A 14096-nucleotide genomic window follows, 5' to 3' on the forward strand; every position below is an offset into this window, starting at 1 on the left:
GATCCGAAATATCTGTTCTCAGATTCCACAGAAATAAGGCTAGCAAAGAGATCCACGAAATACAGATGTAACGCTGTGAGATGAATTAACAGAACACTAAGCAGTTTCTCAGAAAGCTTCTTTCCAGATTTCATCTGAGGATATTTCCTTTTTCACCATAGCCCTCTATGGACATCCAAATATCACTTTGCCAATTCCACAAGAACTGTCTTGAAGAAAGGCTTCTTGAGGGGAAAGCTGTAACTCTGTGAGATGATTTCACAGAACACAAAGAAGTTTATCAGAAAGCTTCTTTCTCTTTGTTATCGGAGGATATGTCCTTTGGCCCTATAGTCTTCAAAGGGATCCGAAATATCTGTTCTCAGATTCCACAGAAATAAGGCTAGCAAAGAGATCCACGAAATACAGATGTAATTCTGTGAGATGAATTAACAGATCACTAAGCAGTTTCTCAGAGAGCTTCTTTCCAGATTTCATCTGAGGATATTTCCTTTTTAACCATAGCCCTCTATGGGGTTCCAAATATCACTTTGCCAATTCCACAAGAACTGTCTTAGCGAAAGGCTTCTTGAAGGGAAAGCTGTAACTCTGTGAGATGATTTCACAGAACACAAAGAAGTTTCTCAGAAAGCTTCTTTCTCTTTGTTATCGGAGGATATTTCCTTTGGCCCTATAGTCTTCAAAGGGATCCGAAATATCTGTTCTCAGATTCCACAGAAATAAGGCTAGCAAAGAGATCCACGCAATACAGATGTAACTCTGTGAGATAACTTAACAGAACACTAAGCAGTTTCTCAGAAAGCTTCTTTCCAGATTTCATCTGAGGATATTTCCTTTTTCACAATAGCCCTCTATGGGCTTCCAAATATCACTTTGCCAATTCCACATGAACTGTCTTAGCGAAAGGCTTCTTTGAGGGGAAAGCTGTAACTCTGTGAGATGATTTCACAGAACACAAAGAAGTTTCTCAGAAAGCTTCTTTCTCTTTGTTATCGGAGGATATTTCCTTTGGCCCTATCGTCTTCAAAGGGATCCGAAATATCTGTTCTCAGATTCCACAGAAATAAGGCTAGCAAAGAGATCCACGAAATACACATGTAACTCTGTGAGATGAATTAAGAGAACACTCAGCAGTTTCTCGAAAGCTTCTTTCCAGATTTCATCTGAGGATATTTCCTTTTTCACCATAGCCCTCTATGGACTTCCAAATATCACTTTGCCAATTCCACAAGAACTGTCTTAGCGAAAGGCTTTTGAGGGGAAAGCGGTAACTCTGTGAGATGATTTCACAGAACACAAAGAAGTTTCTCAGAAAGCTTCTTTCCAGATTTCATCTGAGGATATTTCCTTTTTCACCATAGCCCTCTATGGGCTTCCAAACATCACTTTGCCCATTCCACAAGAACTGTCTTAGCGAAAGGCTTCTTGAGGGGAAAGCTGTAACTCTGTGAGATGATTTCACAGAACACAAAGAAGTTTCTCAGAAAGGTTCTTTCTCTTAGTTATCGGAGGATATTTCCTTTGGCCCTATAGTCTTCAAAGGGATCCGAAATATCTGTTCTCAGATTCCACAGAAATAAGGCTAGCACAGAGATCCATGAAATACAGATGTAACTCTCTGAGTGGAAGTCACACATCACAGAGCAGTTTCTCACAAAGCTTCTTTCCAGTTTTCATCTGAGGATATTTCCTTTTTCACGATAGCCCTCTATGGGCTTCCAAATATCACTTTGCCAATTCCACAAGAACTGTCTTAGCGAAAGGCTTCTTGAGGGGAAAGCTGTAACTCTGTGAGATGATTTCACAGAACACAAAGAAGTTTCTCAGAAAGCTTCTTTCTCTTTGTTATCGCCGGATATTTCCTTTGGCCCTATAGTCTTCAAAGGGATCCGAAATATCTGTTCTCAGATTCCACAGAAATAAGGCAAGCAAAGAGATCCATGAAATACAGATGTAACTCTGTGAGTGGAAGTCACAATTCACAGAGCAGTTTCTCAGAAAGCTTCTTTCCAGATTTCATCTGAGGATATTTCCTTTTTCACCATAGCCCTCTATGGGCTTCCAAATATCACTTTGCCAATTCCACAAGAACTGTCTTAGCGAAAGGCTTCTTGAGGGGAAAGCTGTAACTCTGTGAGATGATTTCACAGAACAAAAAGAAGTTTCTCAGAAAGCTTCTTTCTCTTTGTTATCGGAGGATATTTCCTTTGGCCCTATAGTCTTCAAAGGGATCCGAAATATCTGTTCTCAGATTCCACAGAAATAAGGCTAGCAAAGAGATCCACGACATACACATGTAATTCTGTGAGAAGAATTAACAGAACACTAAGCAGTTTCTCAGAAAGCTTCTTTCCAGATTTCATCTGAGGATATTTCCTTTTTCACCATAGCCCTCTATGGGCTTCCAAATATCACTTTGCCAATTCCACAAGAACTGTCTTAGCGAAAGGCTTCTTGAGGGGAAAGCTCTAACTCTGTGAGATGATATCACAGAACACAAAGAAGTTTCTCAGAAAGCTTCTTTCTCTTTGTTATCGCAGGATATTTCCTTTGGCCCTATAGTCTTCAAAGGGATCCGAAATATCTGTTCTCAGATTCCACAGAAATAAGACTAGCAAAGAGATCCACGAAATACACATGTAACTCTGTGAGATGAATTAACAGAACACTAAGCAGTTTCTCAGAAACTTCTTTCCAGATTTCATCTGAGGATATTTCCTTTTTCACCATAGCCCTCTATGGGCTTCCAAATATCACTTTGCCAATTCCACAAGAACTGTCTTAGTGAAAGGCTTCTTGAGGGGAAAGCTGTAACTCTGTGAGATGATTTCACAGAACACAAAGAAATTTCTCTGAAAGCTTCTTTTTCTTTGTTATCGGAGGATATTTCCTTTGGCCCTATAGTCTTCAAAGGGATCCGAAATATCTGTTCTCAGATTCCACAGAAATAAGGCTAGCAAAGAGATCCACGAAATACAGATGTCACTCTGTGAGATGAATTAACAGAACACTAAGCAGTTTCTCAGAAAGCTTCTTTCCAGATTTCATCTGAGGATATTTCCTTTTTCACCATAGCCCTCTATGGGCTTCCAAATATCACTTTGCCAATTCCACAAGAACTGTCTTAGCGAAAGGCTTCTTGAGGGGAAAGCTGTAACTCTGTGAGATGATTTCACAGAACACAAAGAAGTTTCTCAGAAAGCTTCTTTCTCTTTGTTATCGCAGGATATTTCCTTTGGCCCTATAGTCTTCAAAGGAATCCGAAATATCTGTTCTCAGATTCCACAGAAATAAGGCTAGCAAAGAGATCCACGAAACACAGATGTAACTCTGTGAGATGAATTAACAGAACACTTAGCAGTTTCTCAGAAATCTTCTGTCCAGATTTCATCTGAGGATATTTCCTTTTTCACCAAGCCATCTATGGGCTTCCAAATATCACTTTGCCAATTCCACAAGAACTGTTTTAGCGAAAGGCTTCTTGAGGGGAAAGCTGTAACTCTGTGAGATGATTTCACAGAACACAAAGAAGTTTCTCAGAAAGCTTCTTTCTCTTTGTTATCGGAGGATATTTCCTTTGGCCCTATAGTCTTCAAAGGGATCCGAAATATCTGTTCTCAGATTCCACAGAAATAAGGCTAGCAAAGAGATCCACGAAATACAGATGTAACTCTGTGAGAAGAATTAACAGAACACTAAGCAGTTTCTCAGAAAGCTTCTTTCCAGATTTCATCTGAGGATATTTCCTTTTTCACCATTGCCCTCGATGGGCTTCCAAATATCACTTTGCCAATTCCACAAGAACTGTCTTAGCGAAAGGCTTCTTGAGGGGAAAGCTGTAACTCTGTGAGATGATATCACAGAACACAAAGAAGTTTCTCAGAAAGCTTCTTTCTCTTTGTTATCGGAGGATATTTCCTTTGGCCCTATAGTCTTCAAAGGGATCCGAAATATCTGTTCTCAGATTCCACAGAAATAAGGCTAGCAAAGAGATCCACGAAATACACATATAAATCTGTGAGATGAATTAACAGAACACTAAGCAGTTTCTCAGAAAGCTTCTTTCTAGATTTCATCTGAGGATATTTCCTTTTTCACCATAGCCCTCTATGGGCTTCCAAATATCACTTTGCCAATTCCACAAGAACTGTCTTAGCGAAAGGCTTCTTGAGGGGAAAGCTGTAACTCTGTGAGATGATTTCACAGAACACAAAGAAATTTCTCTGAAAGCTTCTTTTTCTTTGTTATCGGAGGATATTTCCTTTGGCCCTATAGTCTTCAAAGGGATCCGAAATATCTGTTCTCAGATTCCACAGAAATAAGGCTAGCAAAGAGATCCACGAAATACAGATGTCACTCTGTGAGGGGAAGTCACACATCACAGAGCAGTTTCTCAGAAAGTTTCTTTCCAGATTTCATCTGAGGATATTTCCTTTTTCACCATAGCCCTCTATGGGCTTCCAAATATCACTTTGCCAATTCCACAAGAACTGTCTTAGCGAAAGGCTTCTTGAGGGGAAAGCTGTAACTCTGTGAGATGATTTCACAGAAGACAAAGAAGTTTCTCAGAAAGCTTCTTTCTCTTTGTTATCGCAGGATATTTCCTTTGGCCCTATAGTCTTCAAAGGGATCCGAAATATCTGTTCTCAGATTCTACAGAAATAAGGCTAGCAAAGAGATCCACGAAACACAGATGTCACTCTGTGAGATGAATTAACAGAACACAGAGCAGTTTCTCAGAAAGCTTCTTTCCAGATTTCATCTGAGGATATTTCCTTTTTCACCATAGCCCTCTATGGGCTTCCAAATATCACTTTGCCAATTCCACAAGAACTGTCTTAGCGAAAGGCTTCTTGAGGGGAAAGCTGTAACTCTTTGTGATGATTTCACAGAACACAAAGAAGTTTCTCAGAAAGCTTCTTTCTCTTTGTTATCGCAGGATATTTCCTTTGGCCATATAGTCTTCAAAGGGATCCGAAATATCTGTTCTCAGATTCCACAGAAATAAGGCTAGCAAAGAGATCCACGAAACACAGATGTAACTCTGTGAGATGAATTAACAGAACACTTAGCAGTTTCTCAGAAATCTTCTTTCCAGATTTCATCTGAGGATATTTCCTTTTTCACCATAGGCCTCTATGGGCTTCCAAATATCACTTTGCCAATTCCACAAGAACTGGTTTAGCGAAAGGCTTCTTGAGGGGAAATCTGTAACTCTGTGAGATGATTTCACAGAACACAAAGAAGTTTCTCAGAAAGCTTCTTTCTCTTTGTTATCGGAGGATATTTCCTTTGGCCCTATAGTCTTCAAAGGGATCCGAAATATCTGTTCTCAGATTCCACAGAAATAAGGCTAGCAAAGAGATCCACGAAATACAGATGTAACTCTGTGAGATGAATTAACAGAACACTAAGCAGTTTCTCAGAAATCTTCTTTCCAGATTTCATCTGAGGATATTTCCTTTTTCACCAAGCCATCTATGGGCTTCCAAATATCACTTTGCCAATTCCACAAGAACTGTTTTAGCGAAAGGTTTCTTGAGGGGAAAGCTGTAAGTCTGTGAGATGATTTCACAGAACACAAAGAAGTTTCTCAGAAAGCTTCTTTCTCTGTGTTATCGGAGGATATTTCCTTTGGCCCTATAGTCTTCAAAGGGATCCGAAATATCTGTTCTCAGATTCCACAGAAATAAGGCTAGCAAAGAGATGCACGAAATACAGATGTAACTCTGTGAGAAGAATTAACAGAACACTAAGCAGTTTCTCAGAAAGCTTCTTTCCAGATTTCATCTGAGGATATTTCCTTTTTCACCATAGCCCTCTATGGGCTTCCAAATATCACTTTGCCAATTCCACAAGAACTGTCTTAGCGAAAGGCTTCTTGAGGGGAAAGCTGTAACTCTGTGAGATGATATCACAGAACACAAAGAAGTTTCTCAGAAAGCTTCTTTCTCTTTGTTATCGGAGGATATTTCCTTTGGCCCTATAGTCTTCAAAGGGATCCGAAATATCTGTTCTCAGATTCCACAGAAATAAGGCTAGCAAAGAGATCCACGACATACACATGTAACTCTGTGAGATGAATTAACAGAACACTAAGCAGTTTCTCAGAAAGCTTCTTTCCAGATTTCATCTGAGGATATTTCCTTTTTCACCATAGCCCTCTATGGGCTTCCAAATATCACTTTGCCAATTCCACAAGAACTGTCTTGGCGAAAGGCTTCTTGAGGGGAAAGCTGTAACTCTGTGAGATGATTTCACAGAAGACAAAGAAGTTTCTCAGAAAGCTTCTTTCTCTTTGTTATCGCAGGATATTTCCTTTGGCCCTATAGTCTTCAAAGGGATCCGAAATATCTGTTCTCAGATTCTACAGAAAAAAGGCTAGCAAAGAGATCCACGAAACACAGATGTAACTCTGTGAGATGAATTCACAGAACACTAAGCAGTTTCTCAGAAAGCTTCTTTCCAGATTTCATCTGAGGATATTTCCTTTTTCACCATAGCCCTCTATGGGCTTCCAAATATCACTTTGCCAATTCCACAAGAACTGTCTTAGCGAAAGGCTTCTTGAGGGGAAAGTTGTAACTCTGTGAGATGATTTCACAGAACACAAAGAAGTTTCTCAGAAAGCTTCTTTCTCTTTGTTATCGGAGGATATTTCCTTTGGCCCTATAGTCTTCAAAGGGATCCGAAATATCTGTTCTCAGATTCCACAGAAATAAGGCTAGCAAAGAGATCCACGAAATACAGATGTAACTGTGAGATGAATTAACAGAACACTAAGCAGTTTCTCAGAAACCTTCTTTCCAGATTTCATCTGAGGATATTTCCTTTTTCACCATAGCCCTCTATGGGCTTCCAAATATCACTTTGCCAATTCCACAAGAACTGTCTTAGCGAAAGGCTTCTTGAGGGGAAAGCTGTAACTCTGTGAGATGATTTCACAGAACACAAAGAAATTTCTCTGAAAGCTTCTTTTTCTTTGTTATCGGAGGATATTTCCTTTGGCCCTATAGTCTTCAAAGGGATCCGAAATATCTGTTCTCAGATTCCACAGAAATAAGGCTAGCAAAGAGATCCACGACATACACATGTAACTCTGTGAGTGGAAGTCACACATCACAGAGGAGTTTCTCAGAAAGCTTCTTTCCAGATTTCATCTGAGGATATTTCCTTTTTCACCATAGCCCTCTATGGGCTTCCAAATATCACTTTGCCAAATCCACAAGAACTGTCTTAGCGAAAGGCTTCTTGAGGGGAAAGCTGTAACTCTGTGAGATGATTTCACAGAACACAAAGAAGTTTCTCAGAAAGCTTCTTTCTCTTTGTTATCGGAGGATATTTCCTTTGTCCCTATAGTCTTCAAAGGGATCCGAAATATCTGTTCTCAGATTCCACAGAAATAAGGCTAGCAAAGAGATCCACGAAATGCACATGTAACTCTGTGAGATGAATTAACAGAACACTAAGCAGTTTCTCAGAAGGCTTCTTTCCAGATTTCATCTGAGGATATTTCCTTTTTCACCATAGCCCTCAAAGGGCTTCCAAATATTACTTGGCCAATTCCACAAGAAGTGTCTTAGCGAAAGGCTTCTTGAGGGGAAAGCTGTAATTCTGTGAGATGATTTCACAGAACACAAAGAAGTTTCTCAGAAAGCTTCTTTCTCTTTGTTATCGGAGGATATTTCCTTTGGCCCTATAGTCTTCAAAGGGATCTGAAATATCTGTTCTCAGATTCCACAGAAATAAGGCTAGCAAAGAGATCCACGAAATACACATGTAACTCTGTGAGATGAATTCACAGAACACTAAGCAGTTTCTCAGAAAGCTTCTTTCCAGATTTCATCTGAGGATATTTCCTTTTTCACCATATCCCTCTATGGGCTTCCAAATATCACTTTGCCAATTCCACAAGAACTGTCTTAGCGAAAGGCTTCTTGAGGGGAAAGCTGTAACTCTGTGAGATGATTTCACAGAACACAAAGAAGTTTCTCAGAAAGCTTCTTTCTCTTTGTTATCGGAGGATATTTCCTTTGGCCCTATAGTCTTCAAAGGGATCCGAAATATCTGTTCTCAGATTCCACAGAAATAAGGCTAGCAAAGAGATCCACGAAATACAGATGTCACTCTGTGAGATGAATTAACAGAACACAGAGCAGTTTCTCAGAAAGCTTCTTTCCAGATTTCATCTGAGGATATTTCCTTTTTCACCATAGCCCTCTATGGGCTTCCAAATATCACTTTGCCAATTCCACAAGAACTGTCTTAGCGAACGGCTTCTTGAGGGGAAAGCTGTAACTCTGTGAGATGATTTCACAGAACACAAAGAAGTTTCTCAGAAAGCTTCTTTGTCTTTGTTATCGCAGGATATTTCCTTTGGCCCTATAGTCTTCAAAGGGAACCGAAATATCTGTTCTCAGATTACACAGAAATAAGGATAGCAAAGAGATCCACGAAACACAGATGTAACTCTGTGAGATGAATTAACAGAACACTTAGCAGTTTCTCAGAAATCTTCTTTCCAGATTTCATCTGAGGATATTTCCTTTTTCACCAGCCATCTATGGGCTTCCAAATATCACTTTGCCAATTCCACAAGAACTGTTTTAGCGAAAGGCTTCTTGAGGGGAAAGCTGTAACTCTGTGAGATGATTTCACAGAACACAAAGAAGTTTCTCAGAAAGCTTCTTTCTCTTTGTTATCGAAGGATATTTCCTTTGGCCCTATAGTCTTCAAAGGGATCCGAAATATCTGTTCTCAGATTCCACAGAAATAAGGCTAGCAAAGAAATCCACGAAATACAGATGTAACTCTGTGAGATGAATTAACAGAACACTAAGCAGTTTCTCAGAAAGCTTCTTTCCAGATTTCATCTGAGGATATTTCCTTTTTCACCATAGCCCTCTATGGGCTTCCAAATATCACTTTGCCAATTCCACAAGAACTGTCTTAGCGAAAGGCTTCTTGAGGGGAAAGCTGTAGCTCTGTGAGATGATTTCACAGAACAAAAAGAAGTTTCTCAGAAAGCTTCTTTCTCTTTGTTATCGGAGGATATTTCCTTAGGCCTTATAGTCTTCAAAGGGATCCGAAATATCTGTTCTCAGATTCCACAGAAATAAGGCTAGCAAAGAGATCCACGAAATACAGATGTAACTCTGTGAGAAGAATTAACAGAACACGAAGTAGTTTCTCAGAAAGCTTCTTTCCAGATTTCATCTGAGGATATTTCCTTTTTCACCATAGCCCTCTATGGGCTTCCAAATATCACTTTGCCAATTCCACAAGAACTGTCTTAGCGAAAGGCTTCTTGAGGGGAAAGCTGTAACTCTGTGAGATGATATCACAGAACAGAAAGAAGTTTCTCAGAAAGCTTCTTTCTCTTTGTTATCGGAGGATATTTCCTTTGGCCCTATAGTCTTCAAAGGGATCCGAAATATCTGTTCTCAGAATCCACAGAAATAAGGCTAGCAAAGAGATCCACGAAATACAGATGTAACTCTGTGAGGGGAAGTCACACATCACAGAGCAGTTTCTCAGAAAGCTTCTTTCCAGATTTCATCTGAGGATATTTCCTTTTTCACCATAGCCCTCTATGGGCTTCCAAATATCACTTTGCCAATTCCACAAGAACTGTCTTAGCGAAAGGCTTCTTGAGGGGAAAGCTGTAACTCTGTGAGATGATTTCACAGAAGACAAAGAAGTTTCTCAGAAAGCTTCTTTCTCTTTTTTATCGCAGGATATTTCCTTTGGCCCTATAGTCTTCAAAGGGATCCGAAATATCTGTTCTCAGATTCTACAGAAATAAGGCTAGCAAAGAGATCCACGAAACACAGATGTCACTCTGTGAGATGAATTAACAGAACACAGAGCAGTTTCTCAGAAAGCTTCTTTCCAGATTTCATCTGAGGATATTTCCTTTTTCACCATAGCCCTCTATGGGCTTCCAAATATCACTTTGCCAATTCCACAAGAACTGTCTTAGCGAAAGGCTTCTTGAGGGGAAAGCTGTAACTCTGTGAGATGATTTCACAGAACACAAAGAAGTTTCTCAGAAAGCTTCTTTCTCTTTGTTATCGCAGGATATTTCCTTTGGCCCTATAGTCTTCAAAGGGATCCGAAATATCTGTTCTCAGATTCCACAGAAATAAGGCTAGCAAAGAGATCCACGAAACACAGATGTAACTCTGTGACATGAATTAACAGAACACTTAGCAGTTTCTCAGAAATCTTCTTTCCAGATTTCATCTGAGGATATTTCCTTTTTCACCAAGCCATCTATGGGCTTCCAAATATCACTTTGCCAATTCCACAAGAACTGTTTTAGCGAAAGGCTTCTTGAGGGGAAAGCTGTAACTCTGTGAGATGATTTCACAGAACACAAAGAAGTTTCTCAGAAAGCTTCTTTCTCTTTGTTATCGGAGGATATTTCCTTTGGCCCTATATTCTTCAAAGGGATCCGAAATATCTGTTCTCAGATTCCACAGAAATAAGGCTAGCAAAGAGATCCACGAAATACAGATGTAACTCTGTGAGATGAATTAACAGAACACTAAGCAGTTTCTCAGAAAGCTTCTTTCCAGATTTCATCTGAGGATATTTCCTTTTTCACCATAGCCCTCTATGGGCTTCCAAATATCACTTTGCCAATTCCACAAGAACTGTCTTAGCGAAAGGCTTCTTGAGGGGAAAGCTGTAACTCTGTGAGATGATTTCACAGAACACAAAGAAGTTTCTCAGAAAGCTTCTTTCTCTTTGTTATCGGAGGATATTTCCTTTGGCCCTATAGTCTTCAAAGGGATCCAAAATATCTGTTCTCAGATTCCACAGAAATAAGGCTAGCAAAGAGATCCACGAAATACAGATGTAACTCTGTGAGAAGAATTAACAGAACACTAAGCAGTTTCTCAGAAAGCTTCTTTCCAGATTTCATCTGAGGATATTTCCTTTTTCACCATAGCCCTCTATGGGCTTCCAAATATCACTTTGCCAATTCCACAAGAACTGTCTTAGCGAAAGGCTTCTTGAGGGGAAAGCTGTAACCCTGTGAGATGATATCACAGAACACAAAGAAGTTTCTCAGAAAGCTTCTTTCTCTTTGTTATCGGAGGATATTTCCTTTGGCCCTATAGTCTTCAAAGGGATCCGAAATATCTGTTCTCAGATTCCACAGAAATAAGGCTAGCAAAGAGATCCACGAAATACACATGTAAATCAGTGAGATGAATTAACAGAACACTAAGCAGTTTCTCAGAAAGCTTCTTTCCAGATTTCATCTGAGGATATTTCCTTTTTCACCATAGCCCTCTATGGGCTTCCAAATATCACTTTGCCAATTCCACAAGAACTGTCTTAGCGAAAGGCTTCTTGAGGGGAAAGCTGTAACTCTGTGAGATGATTTCACAGAACACAAAGAAATTTCTCTGAAAGCTTCTTTTTCTTTGTTATCGGAGGATATTTCCTTTGGCCCTATAGTCTTCAAAGGGATCCGAAATATCTGTTCTCAGATTCCACAGAAATAAGGCTAGCAAAGAGATCCACGAAATACAGATGTAACTCTGTGAGGGGAAGTCACACATCACAGAGCAGTTTCTCAGAAAGCTTCTTTCCAGATTTCATCTGAGGATATTTCCTTTTTCACCATAGCCCTCTATGGGCTTCCAAATATCACTTTGCCAATTCCACAAGAACTGTCTTAGCGAAAGGCTTCTTGAGGGGAAAGCTGTAACTCTGTGAGATGATTTCACAGAAGACAAAGAAGTTTCTCAGAAAGCTTCTTTCTCTTTTTTATCGCAGGATATTTCCTTTGGCCCTATAGTCTTCAAAGGGATCCGAAATATCTGTTCTCAGATTCTACAGAAATAAGGCTAGCAAAGAGATCCACGAAACACAGATGTCACTCTGTGAGATGAATTAACAGAACACAGAGCAGTTTCTCAGAAAGCTTCTTTCCAGATTTCATCTGAGGATATTTCCTTTTTCACCATAGCCCTCTATGGGCTTCCAAATATCACTTTGCCAATTCCACAAGAACTGTCTTAGCGAAAGGCTTCTTGAGGGGAAAGCTGTAACTCTGTGAGATGATTTCACAGAACACAAAGAAGTTTCTCAGAAAGCTTCTTTCTCTTTGTTATCGCAGGATATTTCCTTTGGCCCTATAGTCTTCAAAGGGATCCGAAATATCTGTTCTCAGATTCCACAGAAATAAGGCTAGCAAAGAGATCCACGAAACACAGATGTAACGCTGTGACATGAATTAACAGAACACTTAGCAGTTTCTCAGAAATCTTCTTTCCAGATTTCATCTGAGGATATTTCCTTTTTCACCAAGCCATCTATGGGCTTCCAAATATCACTTTGCCAATTCCACAAGAACTGTTTTAGCGAAAGGCTTCTTGAGGGGAAAGCTGTAACTCTGTGAGATGATTTCACAGAACACAAAGAAGTTTCTCAGAAAGCTTCTTTCTCTTTGTTATCGGAGGATATTTCCTTTGGCCCTATATTCTTCAAAGGGATCCGAAATATCTGTTCTCAGATTCCACAGAAATAAGGCTAGCAAAGAGATCCACGAAATACAGATGTAACTCTGTGAGATGAATTAACAGAACACTAAGCAGTTTCTCAGAAAGCTTCTTTCCAGATTTCATCTGAGGATATTTCCTTTTTCACCATAGCCCTCTATGGGCTTCCAAATATCACTTTGCCAATTCCACAAGAACTGTCTTAGCGAAAGGCTTCTTGAGGGGAAAGCTGTAACTCTGTGAGATGATTTCACAGAACACAAAGAAGTTTCTCAGAAAGCTTCTTTCTCTTTGTTATCGGAGGATATTTCCTTTGGCCCTATAGTCTTCAAAGGGATCCAAAATATCTGTTCTCAGATTCCACAGAAATAAGGCTAGCAAAGAGATCCACGAAATACAGATGTAACTCTGTGAGAAGAATTAACAGAACACTAAGCAGTTTCTCAGAAAGCTTCTTTCCAGGTTTCATCTGAGGATATTTCCTTTTTCACCATAGCCCTCTATGGGCTTCCAAATATCACTTTGCCAATTCCACAAGAACTGTCTTAGCGAAAGGCTTCTTGAGGGGAAAGCTGTAACTCTGTGAGATGATTTCACAGAACACAAAGAAGTTTCTCAGAAAGCTTCTTTCTCTTTGTTATCGGAGGATATTTCCTTTGGCCCTATAGTCTTCAAAGGGATCCAAAATATCTGTTCTCAGATTCCACAGAAATAAGGCTAGCAAAGAGATCCACGAAATACAGATGTAACTCTGTGAGAAGAATTAACAGAACACTAAGCAGTTTCTCAGAAAGCTTCTTTCCAGATTTCATCTGAGGATATTTCCTTTTTCACCATAGCCCTCTATGGGCTTCCAAATATCACTTTGCCAATTCCACAAGAACTGTCTTAGCGAAAGGCTTCTTGAGGGGAAAGCTGTAACCCTGTGAGATGATATCACAGAACACAAAGAAGTTTCTCAGAAAGCTTCTTTCTCTTTGTTATCGGAGGATATTTCCTTTGGCCCTATAGTCTTCAAAGGGATCCGAAATATCTGTTCTCAGATTCCACAGAAATAAGGCTAGCAAAGAGATCCACGAAATACACATGTAAATCAGTGAGATGAATTAACAGAACACTAAGCAGTTTCTCAGAAAGCTTCTTTCCAGATTTCATCTGAGGATATTTCCTTTTTCACCATAGCCCTCTATGGGCTTCCAAATATCACTTTGCCAATTCCACAAGAACTGTCTTAGCGAAAGGCTTCTTGAGGGGAAAGCTGTAACTCTGTGAGATGATTTCACAGAACACAAAGAAATTTCTCTGAAAGCTTCTTTTTCTTTGTTATCGGAGGATATTTCCTTTGGCCCTATAGTCTTCAAAGGGATCCGAAATATCTGTTCTCAGATTCCACAGAAATAAGGCTAGCAAAGAGATCCACGAAATACAGATGTAACTCTGTGAGGGGAAGTCACACATCACAGAGCAGTTTCTCAGAAAGCTTCTTTCCAGATTTCATCTGAGGATATTTCCTTTTTCACCATAGCCCTCTATGGGCTTCCAAATATCACTTTGCCAATTCCACAAGAACTGTCTTAG

The sequence above is a fragment of the Macaca mulatta genome, chromosome 1, assembly GCF_049350105.2.
Source record: "Macaca mulatta isolate MMU2019108-1 chromosome 1, T2T-MMU8v2.0, whole genome shotgun sequence".
NCBI lineage: Eukaryota > Metazoa > Chordata > Mammalia > Primates > Cercopithecidae > Macaca > Macaca mulatta.